General features: G+C 40.2%; 1 protein-coding gene across 2 annotated transcripts in view; it reads left to right on the forward strand.

Annotated features, from left to right (window-relative positions):
- Window positions 1–15,653, forward strand: part of LRRC57 (leucine rich repeat containing 57) — an 83,567-nt gene that overhangs the window by 57,856 nt on the left and 10,058 nt on the right. The gene's annotated exons all lie outside the window — the stretch shown is intronic.

Raw genomic sequence — 15,653 nt, forward strand, 5'->3', positions numbered from 1 at the left:
ATCATTTTTCTTGGCATTCTTTTAGAATACCGAGAGTATTACAGTTTCTTCAGGATGGTTTAGATAAGGGTTTGTCTGCAAGTTCCTTGAAAGGACAAATCTCTGCTCTTTCTGTTCTTTTTCACAGAAAGATTGCTATTCTTCCTGATATTCATTGTTTTGTACAAGCTTTGGTTCGTATAAAGCCTGTCATTAAGTCAATTTCTCCTCCTTGGAGTTTGAATTTGGTTCTGGGGGCGCTTCAAGCTCCTCCATTTGAACCTATGCATTCATTGGACATTAAATTACTTTCTTGGAAAGTTTTGTTTCTTTTGGCCATCTCTTCTGCCAGAAGAGTTTCTGAATTATCTGCTCTTTCTTGTGAGTCTCCTTTTCTGATTTTTCATCAGGATAAGGCGGTGTTGCGAACTTCTTTTGAATTTTTACCTAAAGTTGTGAATTCCAACAACATTAGTAGAGAAATTGTGGTTCCTTCATTATGTCCTAATCCTAAGAATTCTAAGGAGAAATCGTTGCATTCTTTGGATGTTGTTAGAGCTTTGAAATATTATGTTGAAGCTACTAAATCTTTCCGAAAGACTTCTAGTCTATTTGTTATCTTTTCCGGTTCTAGAAAAGGCCAGAAAGCTTCTGCCATTTCTTTGGCATCTTGGTTGAAATCTTTAATTCATCTTGCCTATGTTGAGTCGGGTAAAACTCCGCCTCAGAAAATTACAGCTCATTCTACTAGGTCAGTTTCTACTTCCTAGGCGTTTAGGAATGAAGCTTCGGTTGATCAGATTTGCAAAGCAGCAACTTAATCCTCTTTGCATACTTTTACTAAATTCTACCATTTTGATGTATTTTCTTCTTCTGCAGCAGTTTTTGGTAGAAAAGTACTTCAGGCAGCGGTTTCAGTTTGAATCTTCTGCTTATGTTTTTCATTAAACTTTATTTTGGGTGTGGATTATTTCCAGCAGGAATTGGCTGTCTTTATTTTGTCCCTCCCTCTCTAGTGACTCTTGTGTGGAAAGATCCACATCTTGGGTAGTCATTATCCCATACGTCACTAGCTCATGGACTCTTGCTAATTACATGAAAGAAAACATAATTTATGTAAGAACTTACCTGATAAATTCATTTCTTTCATATTAGCAAGAGTCCATGAGGCCCGCCCTTTTTTTGTGGTGGTTATGATTTTGTATAAAGCACAATTATTCCAATTCCTTATTTTATATGCTTTCGCACTTTTTTTATCACCCCACTTCTTGGCTATTCGTTAAACTGAATTGTGGGTGTGGTGAGGGGTGTATTTATAGGCATTTTGAGGTTTGGGAAACTTTGCCCCTCCTGGTAGGAATGTATATCCCATACGTCACTAGCTCATGGACTCTTGCTAATATGAAATAAATGAATTTATCAGGTAAGTTCTTACATAAATTATGTTTTTTTATGACTGTATTTGAGGGCCAAATAGTGGCATCAAATATACCAAAATAGGCCTAGATCAATATCTTTTGGTTGCCTACTTTAAAATTAAAAAATTAGATACTTTGCGCAAGTTTTTATCTAAAATTCTCTTTAGGGAAGTCATTACATATACACACACTGTGGACAAAAGTATGTGGACACCTGACCATCACAGCTATATAAGATTGTTGGATATCCCATTCCAAAACCGTAGGCATGAATATGGAGTTTGCTCCCCTTTGTGCCTTTAACAGCCGCCACTCATCTGGAAAGGCTTTACACAAGATTTTGGAAGTGTCTGTGAGAATTTGTGCCCAATTGCCCAAAAGAGCATTTATTAGGTCAGGCACTAATTTTGAACGTAAAGGTCTGGCTCTAAAACAAAATTTATGCTTACCTGATACATTTCTTTCTTTACAGGCATGGAGAGTCCACAATGTCATTTCAATTACTAGTGGGATATTCAACTCCTGGCCAGCAGGAGGAGGCAAAGAGCACCACAGAAAAGCTGTTAAAGGGACAGTCAACACCAGAATTTTTGTTTGTTTGTTTGTTTTTTTAAAAGATAAATAATGCCTTAATTACCAATTCCACAGTGAGCTCAATGTTATCTATATGAAACACATGAACTAATGCCCTCTAGTGGTGAAAAACTATAAAAATGCATTTAGATTAGAGGCAGCCTTCAAGGTCTAATAAATTAGCATATGAACCTCCTAGGTTTAGCTTTCAACTAAGAATACCAAGAGAACAAAGCAAAATTGGTGATAAAAGTAAAATGGAAAGTTGTTTAAAATTACATGCCCTATTTGAATCATTAAAGTTATTTTTGGACTTGACTGTCCCTTTAAGTGTAACTGCCTTACCCATAACCCCCAATCATTCAGCCAAAGGAAAACGGAAAAAGAAACACAAGGGTGAAAAGGTGCCTGAGGTTTACTCAAAATAACTGCTGAATTATAATTTAAAAAGAGGGCGGTGTCAAGGACTCTCCATGCCCGGAAAGAAAGAAATTTATCAGGTAAGCATAAATTTAGTTTTCTTTCCTATGGCATGGAGAGTCCACAACGTCATTCCAATTACTAGTGGAAACCAATACCCAAGTTAGAGGACACAGGGAGAGAAAACAAGGCAGGAGGACCTAAACAGAAGGCACCACCGCTTGAAGAACCTTTCTCCCAAAAGAGGCCTCAGCCTAGGCAAAAGTATCAAATTTGTAGAATTTGGAAAAGTATGCAAAGAGGACCATGTTGCCGCCTTGCAAATCTGTTCCACAGAAGCTTCGTTTTTAAAAGCCTAAGAAGACGAGACAGCCCTAGTGGAATGAGCTGTAATTCTCTCAGGAGACTGCTGTCCAGCAGTCTCATAAGAAAAACGAATCATACTTCTTTTTTTTTTTTTTTTTACAATTTTTTCCTTTTATTTAAATCCAGCAAAAAAAAGAAAAAACATCACAATACAAACTCATGAAGAGAAGGGACATACTCAACATTTTTCCCTTCTTATCTTTTTGCACCACGCAGGGTCAAGACATTATATGTTGTACAATCTCATTACACGTAAAGAAAAAGTATTATGATTTATAATGTGTCCCAAAAAAAACAATTTACATGCCGGACTTTTATTTTTCCTTTTCCCTTTAAAGGGGAAAAAGGTAAGGGACCAAACAAGCAAACAAGAATAGAGGACAACAAAAAAAAAAGGGGGGGGGGAGAAAAAGAGAGAGGAGAACCCCCCCCCCCCCCCCCCCCCCCTTTGCAACCTACCCGGTCTACACTTTCAGAAATCTTGATTCCATGTCTGGGGGAAAACATTTAATAAGGTCAATTCTGCAAAACTAATTGATTGCAAAAATGGGTAGAGAATCCGTTTTTGGAGTGGTCTTGCATAAGTTAAGATAGGAGGAATCCACCTCCATAGAAAATTCTTAATTCTATTTTCTGTCGCATCTTTGAGATGATATGATTCAAAAACTATTTGTTCCTGGATACATTTAAAAATCAAAGACAGCCCTGGTGCTTGCTTAGCCTTCCAGTTTTTGAGCAAACAGGCTCTAACCAAAAGTATAATGGTATTAAGGCTATTTATAGTACTATTACTGATATCATTTTGGGCAGGCACTAAGAGCAGAACATCCTCCAAAGACAATCCTATTGAAACTTTATATAGTTTATTGAACCAGAAAATTATCTTGATCCATAACTGTCTCACTTTAGGGCAAGACCAAAACATATGGCCTATATCTGCTTTATTGTTTGAACAACGTGGACACCTACTATCTGATGTTATATAGAATCTAGATAGTTTGAGCGGGGATAGATAAAAATTATTGATTAATTTCATGTGAGATTCCTTTATGCCCATTGATACTTTACATTTAAGGAGAGAATCAAAGCTCTGTTTTATTTTTTTGTGGTCCAATGTAGGAATTAATGAAGACCAAGAGTTACAAATGTTATCTAAATATAACAAGCCTTGTTTATTCAACATAATATCATATAACAAAGAAATCGAGGCATCTCCTGCCAAAAACTTTTTAATACATAGTTTAACATCTGACCATGCAATTGGTAAGGGAAAAAGCCAATTTTGTGAGGTGAAAAAATGACGAATTTGGAAGTAAGCAAACAAATTCACTTTAGGCAACTCATATTTATTAAATAGAGACACAAACGTCTGAATTTGATAATTTTCGTCTAATAAGTGATTCACAAAAACTAAACCTTTTCGAGCCCACTCTTTAAATACTTTCTGATACATCCCTGGTAAAAACTGGGATTACCAACAATAGGTAAAAATTCAGAAGATGTGGAATCTATACCTAGATATTTACAAATCTTTTGCCAAGCAATAATTATGTTTTTAATTGTGAAAAGTCCACAAACATTCTGAGGTAACTTATGTGCAGGAGAATGCAGAATGGCCTTCAAAGAAAATGGTGTGACTAGAAAAGTTTCCAGGTCTTCTGATGAAACAATATTAGTTCCAGCTAACCAGTCTATCGCTATTTTACCCAATGCCACTAAATTGTATAGTTTAAAGTTAGGGAGAGCCAGGCCAGCCGATTCAAATTTTTGCATAAGTCTAAGGAGGGATATACGAGGTTTCTTATTGTTCCATATGAATCTAGAGAACTGCGAATAAACCTTCTTTAGATCTTTATTTAAAATAAACAATGGGAGATTCTGAAGAGGGTAAAGAAGAAGTGGAAATATAATAGATTTTATTAGATTAATCTTAGCCGTAATAGACAACGGGAATACGGCCCATATCTGCAAATCCCTTTCAATTTTTTGAAACAATGGCTCAAAATTCGCTTTATACCATTGAGTCGGATTTTTATGTAAGACTAAACCCAGGTACTTAATAGTATCCACCACCTTAAACGGTATATTAGGTATAGAGGAAGTGTTGCCTATACACATGAAATCACTTTTTTCTAGATTGATCCTATATCCTGAAAAAGAGCTAAAGTCATCAAGAACTTGCAAGATATCCGGTATAGATTGTTGAAAATCGGCTAAAAAGATCAAAACATCATCAGCATAAAGTAAAGTTTTAAGTTTCTGAGGGCCCATCTGAACTCCAAGATATCCCTAAGACGTATTGCTAGTGGCTCAAGCGCAATATTAAATAATAACGGTGACAACGGACAACCCTGTCTAGTGCCACGCTGTAAAACTATCTTAGGAGACAACAATCCATTAATAAGTAGGAATGAAACTGGTTTTGAGTATAATCTCGCTATAAATTGCGTGAACTTACCTTTAAACCCGAAATTATCTAAAGCCTTAAAAAGGTACTGCCATACAATTGAGTCAAATGCTTTGACTGCATCCAATGATAAGATCGCTACATCACTCAATAAGGGTTTTTTACTATTTTGATCTATATTCCAAGCGTAATCAAGAAAGTTTATAAGCTTACGGATATTTTTTGTAGAGTTCCTAGCAACCATAAATCCTGTCTGATCAGGATGAATAATTTTATGAAGACATGAAGAAAGCCTAGCAGACATAATGGCCATTAAAATCTTGTAATCTGAATTAAGCACCAAAATTGGCCTATAAGAGGCAGGATCTTCCGCATTTTTACCTTTCTTTAGGACTAGGGATATATTGGCTGCGGAAAAGAAACTCGAAATCGTATCATCCGACAATAGATAATAATTAAACAATTTTTCCAGCGTTGGCATAAGGTCTTCACCAAGACATTTATAAAACTCTGCTGGCAGCCCATCCGGCCCTGCTGCTTTATTCAGCTTAAGATTATCTATCGCATTTCTCAGTTCGTCTATCGAGATAGGTGCATTGATTAACATTAAATCGTCAGGATGTAGTTGAGGTATCTTTATCCTGGCCCAAAACCCCTCTTGATTAGACTCATTTGATTCTATTCTAGAATAGAGTTGCTGGTAGTAGGAAAAAAAGACCTCAGAAATTTCTCTAGATTCAGTAAAACGAGCATTAGCAGTTCGGATAGCAAGAATCGTATTTTTTTTCTTCCTTATTTTAATTAACCTAGCAAGATGTTTAGCTGAACACCCATGAAAACCTTTAAAATGCAGACTAATTTTAGCTTCTTCCTCTAGCGTTTTTTTCTTTAAGAATAGGTCTCTTTCTCTTCTATTTTCCAGATACTTCTTCCAATTAACTGGTGAACGATCTGAGCAATATCTTCTGAAAGAATTCCTCACTTTATTAGTAATCTGAGCATACTTCTTAACCAGAGGGAAAGAGTAGTAGAAGTGGCCTTCTGACCCTTACGCTTTCCAGAGAAAACAACAAATAGGGCAGAAGATTGCTGAAAATCTTTAGTAGCTTGTAAGTAAAATTTTAGAGCGCGCACAACATCCAAGTTATGCAAAAGACGCTCCTTCTGAGAAGGATTAGGACAAAAGGAAGGATTCCTGATTAATGTTTCGATCCAACACTACCTTAGGGAGAAAACCCAATTTAGTATGAAGGACCGCCTTATCTGCATGAAAGATAAGGTACGGAGAATCACACTGCAGAGCTGAAAGCTCATAAACTTTGCGAGCGGAAGAAATAGCAAGGAGAAACAAAACCTTCCAAGATAACAATTTTATATCAACAATATGCATCGGCTCAAATGGAGCCTGCTGCAAAACTTTAAGAACTAGATTAAGGCTCCAAGGAGGAGCAACAGGTTTAAACACAGGCCTGATTCTGACCAAGGCCTGTACAAAAGCTTGAACATCTGGTAAGTCTGCCAGATGTTTGTGCAAAAGGATGGTGCAGAAATATGACCCTTCAGAGTACTGACTGAGAAACCTTTCTGCAGGCCATCCTGGAGAAAAGATAAAATACAGGGAATCATCAACCGGCTCCAGGAGAAACCCTTAAATTCGCACCAATAAATATATTTATGCAGTACCTTATGGTAAATCTTGTGAGTAACAGGCTTGTGAGCCTGAAGCATAGTATCAATGACCACTTCAGAAAAACCACGTCTCGACAGAACTAGGCGTTCAATCTCCAAGCAGTCAGCTTCAGAGATTCCAGGTTTGGATGGAGGAAAGGACCCTGAATTAGAAGGTCTTTCTCTTGTAAGGTATATCCAGTCCACGGATCATCCATTACTTGTGGGATATTCTCATTCCCAACAGGAAGTTGCAAGAGGACACCCACAGCAGAGCTGTCTATATAGCTCCTCCCCTAACTGCCATACCCAGTCATTCTCTTGCAACTCTCAACAAGCATGGAGGTAGTAAGAGAGAAGTGGTAAAATGTAGCTGTTATTTTGCTTCAATCAAAAGTTTATTATTTTTAAATGGTACCGGAGTTGTACTATTTTGTTCCAGGCAGAAAAATAGAAGAATCTGCCTGTGATTTCTATGATCTTAGCAGGTTGTAACTAAGATCCATTGCTGTTCTCACACATGACTGAAGAGGGAGATAACTTCAGCGGGGGAATGGCGTGCAGGTTATCCTGCTATGAGGTATGTGCAGTTAAGATTTTTCTAGAAGATGTGAATGCTAGAAAATGCTGCTGATGCCAAATTTATGTAAGGTAAGCCTGAATACAGTGATTTAATAGCGACTGGTATCATGCTTACTTTCTGAGGTAATACTCTTTTATATTTACAATATAAAACGTTTGCTGGCATGTTTAAACGTTTTTATATATTCTTTGGTGATAAAACTTTATTGGGGCCTAGTTTTTTCGACATGGCTGGCTTAAATTTGCCTAGAGGCTTTCCACTGTGTTACTATGAGTGGGAGGGGCCTAATTTAGCGCTTTTTTGCGCAGTAACTTTTACAGACTGAGACATCCAGCTTCCTCCAGGAGTCCCCTGAATGCTTTAGGACATCTCTAAAGGGCTCTTAGGCTTTCCAAAATCGTTTGTTGGGGAAGGTAGGCCCACAGCAAGGCTGTGGCAGTTTGGTGTGACTGTTAAAAAACGTCTATCGTTTTTTTGATCCGTTTTTTGAACTAAGGGGTTAATCATCCATTTGCAAGTGGGTGCAATGCTCTGTTAGCTTATTATATACACTGTAAAAATTTTGTTTGATTTACTGCCTTTTTTCACTGTTTTTCAAATTCTGACAAAATTTGTTTCTCTTAAAGGCACAGTACCGTTTTTTAAATTTGCTTGTTAACTTGATTTAAAATGTTTTCAAAGCTTGCTAGTCTCATTGCTAGTCTGTAAAAACATGTCTGACATAGAGGAAACTCCTTGTTCATTATGTTTAAAAGCCATGGTGGAACCCCCTCTTAGAATGTGTACCAAATGTACTGATTTCACTTTAAGCAATAAAGATCATATTCTGTCTTTAAAAAGTTTATCACCAGAGGAATCTGATGAGGGGGAAGTTATGCCGACTAACTCTCCCCACGTGTTAGATCCTTTGACTCCCGCTCAAGGGACTCCCGCTCAAATGGCGCCAAGTACATCTAGGGCGCCCATAGCGTTTACTTTACAAGACATGGCGGCAGTCATGGATAATACACTGTCAGCGTGATTAGCCAGACTACCTGAATTTAGAGGAAAGCGAGATAGCTCTGGAGTTAGACGAAATACAGAGCATACTGACGCTTTAAGAGCTATGTCTGATACTGCCTCACAATATGCAGAAGCTGAAGAAGGAGAGCTTCTTTCTGTGGGTGATGTTTCTGACTCAGGGGAGATGATGCAACCTGATTCTGATATCTCTACATTTAAATTTAAGCTTGAACACCTCCGCGTGTTACTCAGGGAGGTTTTAGCTGCTCTGAATGACTGTGATACAATTGCAGTGCCAGAGAAATTGTGTAGACTGGATAAATACTATGCAGTGCCGGTGTGCACTGATGTTTTTCCAATACCTAAAAGGTTTACAGAAATTATTACTAAGGAATGGGATAGACCAGGTGTGCCGTTCTCTCCCCCTCCTATTTTTAGAAATTTTTTTCCAATAGATGCCACCACACGGGACTTATGGCAGACAGTTCCTAAGGTGGAGGGAGCAGTTTCTACTCTAGCAAAGCGTACTACTATCCCTGTCGAGGACAGTTGTGCTTTCTTAGATCCAATGGATAAAAAGTTAGAGGGTTACCTTAAGAAAATGTTTATTCAACAAGGTTTTATCCTACAGCCCCTTGCATGCATTGCTCCTGTCACTGCTGCTGCGGCGTTCTGGTTTGAGTCTCTGGAAGAGGCTTTACAGGTAGCGACTCCATTGGATGACATACTTGACAAGCTTAGAGCACTTAAGCTAGCCAATTCTTTTGTTTCTGATGCCATTGTTCATTTGACTAAACTAACGGCTAAGAATTCTGGTTTTGCTATCCAGGCGCGCAGAGCGCTATGGCTTAAATCATGGTCAGCTGACGTTACTTCAAAGTCTAAGCTGCTTAACATTCCCTTCAAGGGGCAGACCCTATTCGGGCCTGGTTTGAAGGAGATTATTGCTGATATCACTGGAGGAAAAGGTCATGCCCTTCCTCAGGATAGGTCCAAATCAAGGGCCAAACAGTCTAATTTTCGTGCCTTTCAAAAATTCAAGGCAAGTGTGGCATCAACTTCCTCTAATGCAAAACAAGAGGGAACTTTTGCTCAGTCCACGACGGTCTGGAGACCTAACCAGACCTGGAACAAAGGTAAGCAGGCCAAAAAGCCTGCTGCTGCCTCTAAGACAGCATGAAGGAATGGCCCCCTATCCGGTAACGGATCTAGTAGGGGGCAGACTTTCACTCTTCGCCCAGGCGTGGGCAAGAGATGTCCAGGATCCCTGGGCATTGGAAATTATATCCCAGGGATATCTTCTGGACTTCAAGGCTTCCCCCCCCAAAAGGGAGATTTCACCTTTCACAATTATCTGCAAACCAGATAAAGAGAGAGGCATTCTTACGCTGTGTACAAGACCTCCTAGTTATGGGAGTGATCCATCCAGTTCCAAAGGAGGAACAGGGACAGGGATTTTACTCAAATCTGTTCGTGGTTCCCAAAAAAGAGGGAACCTTCAGACCAATTTTGGATCTAAAGATCTTAAACAAATTTCTCAAGAGTTCCATCATTCAAGATGGAGACTATTCGTAGCATCCTACCTATGATCCAGGAGGGTCAATACATGACTACAGTGGATTTAAAGGATGCTTATCTAAACATTCCGATACACAAAGATCATCATCGGTTTCTCAGGTTTGCCTTCCTAGACAGGCATTACCAGTTTGTAGCTCTTCCCTTTGGGTTAGCTACAGCCCCAAGAATTTTTACGAAGGTTCTGGGGTCACTTCTGGCGGTCCTAAGGCCGCGGGGCATAGCAGTGGCCCCTTATTCAGACGACATCCTGATTCAGGCGTCAAACTTCCAAATTGCCAAGTCTCATACGGACATAGTGTTGGCATTTCTGAGGTCGCATGGGTGGAAGGTGAACGAGGAAAAGAGTTCTCTATCCCCCCTCACAAGAGTTTCCTTCCTAGGGACTCTGATAGATTCTATAGAAATGAAAATTTACCTGACGGAGTCCAGGTTATCAAAACTTCTAAATTCCTGCCGTGTTCTTTATTCCATTCCTCGCCGTTCGGTGGCTCAGTGCATGGAAGTAATCGGCTTAATGGTAGCGGCAATGGACATAGTGCCGTTTGCACGCCTACATCTCAGATCGCTGCAACTCTGCATGCTCAGTCAGTGGAATGGGGATTACACAGATTTGTCCCCTCTACTAAATCTGGACCAAGAGACCAGGGATTCTCTTCTCTAGTGGCTATCTCGGGTCCATCTGTCCAAAGGTATGACCTTTCGCAGGCCAGATTGGACAATTGTAACGACAGATGCCAGCCTTCTAGTTTGGGGTGCAGTCTGGAACTCCCTGAAGGCTCAGGGATCGTGGACTCAGGAGGAGTAACTCCTTCCAATAAATATTCTGGAACTGAGAGCGATATTCAATGTTCTTCAGGCTTGGCCTCAGTTAGCAACTCTGAGGTTCATCAGATTTCAGTCGGACAACATCACGACTGTGGCTTACATCAACCATCAAGGGGGAACAAGGAGTTCCCTATCGATGTTAGAAGTCTCAAATATAATTCGCTGGGCAGAGATTCACTCTTGCCACCTATCAGCTATCCATATCCCGGGTGTAGAGAACTGGGAGGCGGATTTTCTAAGTCGTCCCCCTTTTCATCCGGGGGAGTGGGAACTCCATCCCGAGGTGTTTGCACAATTGATTCATCGTTGAGGCAAACCAGAACTGGATCTCATGGCGTCTCGCAAGAACGCAAAGCTTCCTTAAAGGGACAGATTTCTGCCCTGTCTATTCTTTTGCACAAGCGATGGCAGATGTCAGGCTTTAGTTAGAATCAAGCCTGTGTTTAAACCTGTTGCTCCGCCATGGAGCTTAAATCTGGTTCTTAAGGTTCTTCAAGGAGTTCCGTTTGAACCTCTTCATTCCATAGATATCAAACTTTTATCTTGGAAAGTTCTGTTTTTGGTAGCTATTTCCTCGGCTCGTAGAGTCTCCGAGTTATCTGCTTTACAATGTGATTCTCCTTATCTGATCTTCCATGCGGATAAGGTAGTCCTGCGTACCAAACCTGGGTCTTTACCTAAGGTGGTATCTAATAAGAATATCAATCAAGAGATTGTTGTTCCATCTTTGTGTCCTAATCCTTCTTCAAAGAAGGAACGTCTATTACACAATCTGGATGTGGTTCGTGCTTTAAAGTTTTACTTACAAGCTACTAAAGATTTTCGTCAAACATCTGCTTTGTTTGTTGTCTACTCTGGACAGAGGAGAGGTCAAAAGGCTTCGGCAACCTCTTTCTTTTTGGCTAAGAAGCATAATCCGCTTAGCCTATGAGACTGCTGGCCAGCAGCCTCCAGAAAGGATTACAGCTCATTCTACTAGAGCTGTGGCTTCCACATGGGCCTTTAAAAATGAGGCTTCTGTTGAACAGATTTGCAAGGCGGTGACTTGGTCTTCGCTTCATACTTTTTCAAAATTCTACAAATTTGATACTTTTGCTTCTTCGGAGGCTATTTTTGGGAGAAAGGTTTTACAGGCAGTGGTACCTTCCGTTTAAGTACCTGCCTTGTCCCTCCCTTCATCCGTGTACTTTAGCTTTGGTATTGGTATTCCACAAGTAATGGATGATCCGTGGACTGGATACACATTACAAGAGAAAACATAATTTATGCTTACCTGATTAATTTATTTCTCTTGTGGTGTATCCAGTCCACGGCCTGCCCTGTCATTTTAAGGCAGGTATTTTTTAACTTTAAACTACAGTCACCACTGCACCCTATGGTTTCTCCTTTCTCTGCTTGTTTTCGGTCGAATGACTGGATATCGCAGTTAGGGGAGGAGCTATATAGACAGCTCTGCTGTGGGTGTCCTCTTGCAACTTCCTGTTGGGAATGAGAATATCCCACAAGTAATGGATGATCCGTGGACTGGATACACCACAAGAGAAATAAATTTATCAGGTAAGCATAAATTATGTTTTCCTCAGAGGTAATCTCCAAGGAGGTAGAGATGACATCCTTACTAGATCTGCAAACCAGATCCTGCGAGGCCATGCAGGAGCTATTAGAATTACCGATGCTCTGTCCTGTTTGATATGAGCAATTACTCGTGGAAGGAGAGCAAACGGAGGAAACAGGTAAGCTAGCGAGAAAATCCAAGGAACCGCTAGGGCATCTATCAGAACGGCCTGAGGATTTCTTGACCTTGAACCGTACTTTGGAACCTTGGTGTTTTGGCGGGACACCATCAGATCCAGCTCCGGAACTAAGATTAGACAAGGCATTGCACCAATAAGATGCTGCTTTCGCAACTGTGGCAATACTCGCTGCAGGTTGCCACTGTAATCCTTGATGGATGTACATCTTTTTTAAGTAAGCTTCTAGCTTCTTATACATTGGATCCTTAAAAGAGCAACTTTCCTCAATAGGATTGGTAGTTCTTTTAGCAAGAGTAGAAATGGCTCCTTCTACCTTAGGTACAGTACGCCATGAGTCATGAATAGAGTGAGCAACAGGAAACATTTTTTTTTTTAAAAACAGGGGAAGGGGAAAAAGGAACCCCTCGCTTATCCCATTCCTGAGCTGTAATTTCAGATATCTTCCTTGGAACAAGAAAAACCTCCTCAGAAGATGGAGAATCATAAACTCTATTCAGTTTTGAAAACTTTGTGGGGTTGGCAGCAACGGAAGGTTCAGAGTCGTCCAAAGTAGCTAGAACCTCCTTCAGTAGTAACCGGAGGTGTTCAAGCTTAAATCTAAAATTTAGTTCTTCAGATTCTTCTGCTAAAGTGTCAGACTCTGAGATTTCACCTTCAGAAGCTACTGAAGTATTTTCCTCATCAGACAATTGAGAAAGATTGACTAAAGCAGACTTAGAGGGGTCAGAAACCGTACTAGCAGGCAAATGTTTAGATTTCCTCTTACGCTTACCCGAAAAAGGGCTAGCTGACAAAGTAATCTGAGCTGCAAAATCCCCAGGCAAATAAACACCCCCAGGTGTTTGAGAGGACACAGAAGGCACAGTATGAGAAACAACTAAGGCTTGGGATGTTTGAGGAGAAAGCTGAGGCATGTCACGCACAGCATTATCCTGAGAGACACTTGGCTCAGAAGGGAGAATTTTTTTCTTTAAATCTTTAAAGTTTTTGCTAAACATGAGGAACAAAACTGCATTGGTAGGGCAATCTGGTTCTCCAAACATAGCAAGCATGTATCCAGAGAGAGAGTCTAAGTCGATAGCTCAAGAGAACAGGTCCCACTAGTAATAACAATAACGATGTTTCAAAATATAAAATATTTTTTTTAATGATAAATATAATGTTTAAGAAGTGAGGTAAACATGAAATTATGAAAAAACAACTTCAGACAAGTTATCTGAAGCTCCTACCTGACCGGAGAGATAAACCCACTAGTAATAAGAAGCTGGTACTCCAAGCTAAATGATTCTCAACTGAAGTCACTCCGATCAGCTAGAAAACTAAGCCAACGTATCTTCTCATCCGACTTCAATCCGACACTCTGAGGCTCATGAAGGTCTGCTCCGTAAAACCGCAAGTGCAGAAGTCACGTGAGCGGCCGGGAAAACTAACTGCCCCACACATAAGAGCGCAAAAGTAAAAACGGCTGCATTAAGTTTAAACAGCCTTTAGCCCTCTCTGCAATTTAAGCGGTTATAAATCCAGCACACGTAATCTGCCTCCCAGATAAACGATAACGATGTTCAAAGACTATGTAAGGGAACAGTAAAAACACCCCTGCGATACAGTCCGCCAAGAATTTACAGACTTAAGTCTCTGTTTGTTAGCTCATACCAATAAAGTGCCTAATGTTTTTCTATAGGAGCTAATGACCCCCAATAAAAGCTGCCCCTACACTGTACCCATAAAACAATAGGGTAACTATGTCCCATAAAGTGATCCACTTGAGGGTTAACCTCTGAAGTGCTGTCCTTCCTAACCTAGAAGGAAGTCACTTACCTGTGGATTCGGCTGCAGGGCAGAAAGCAGCTACATTGGTGTGACGGGCACTGCGCTACCTGTCATGGACCTGTAGTAAAAGAAAGAGCAGAGTAACCAACCCTGGCTTTCTTCAAAGGGGTAGCAAACTTGTTAGAAGTAAAGCAAAGACTACCTCACTGCCTTCTAACTGCTAAAAGCCACCACCACTTTTACTCAAGAGATTGACGTGGACACAGCTAGACCCCAATCCTTGCTTGCAGGGAAAAATACCCATCAATGGATTAAATATATTCAGACACCAACTTTGCACAGCCTCCATTGACAGACGCAAAGAGAATGACTGGGGATTATGGGTAAGGGAAGTTACTTTACTGGGGCGCTCTTTGCCTCCTGCTGGCCAGGAGTTGAATATCCCACTAGTAATTGGAATGACATTGTGGACTCTCCATGCCATAGGAAAGATTCCAATTCATCCCAAAGCTGTTGAGTGGGGTTGAACTCAGGTTCCTCCGCGCTAAACCCATCAAACCATGTTTTCATGGACTAATTTTCTGCACAGGGGCACAGTTATGCTGAACAGGAAAGGGACCCCAAACTGTTGCCACAAAGTTAGAAGCACCCAGTTTTCTAAAATGTCCTTGTAGCATTAAGACAACCCTTCGCTGGAACTAAGGGGCCTAATCCAAACTATAAGAAACGTCCTCATACCATTATCCCTCTTCTACCAAACAGTAGGCACTATGCATTTATTAGTGTGTGAAGAAGCAAAAAGAACAATAAACAGTCAATAATTGAAGTGCACTCACCAGAGCTTTTATTGCCAAATAGTCAACATTTTGGGGGATTAGCCCCTTCTTCAGACATACAGCAAGTGAAAAAACAAGACTTGGTATGTCTGAGGAAAAGGCTAACCCCCGAAAACGTTCACTATTTGGCAATAAAAGCTCTAAGAAGACCTGGTTAGTGCACTTCATTATTAAATATATAAATTTCCATCTATCTTGTTAGTTTGTTTGAAACTTCGCTTCCTTCCATAAGAGCATACCTAGGTAGACTCAGTTTGTGAGAACTATATGTATACATTGTTGCACACACTACTGCAGTATAATGCTAAACAGTGTTTGTAACAATGTTATACATCTAGCCCCAAGACATGCGCCTTTCTGAGTCTACTTCAGTGTGCTCACATGGAAAGGGGCTTTTTCAACAAAGGGTACCAAAAAAAGAGGTCAGTTTGGTAACAGAAGTAACATTTTTCACAATTATGTGCTAAATCATTC

This window comes from Bombina bombina, chromosome 1 (genome assembly GCF_027579735.1).
Source record: "Bombina bombina isolate aBomBom1 chromosome 1, aBomBom1.pri, whole genome shotgun sequence".
Taxonomy (NCBI): domain Eukaryota; kingdom Metazoa; phylum Chordata; class Amphibia; order Anura; family Bombinatoridae; genus Bombina; species Bombina bombina.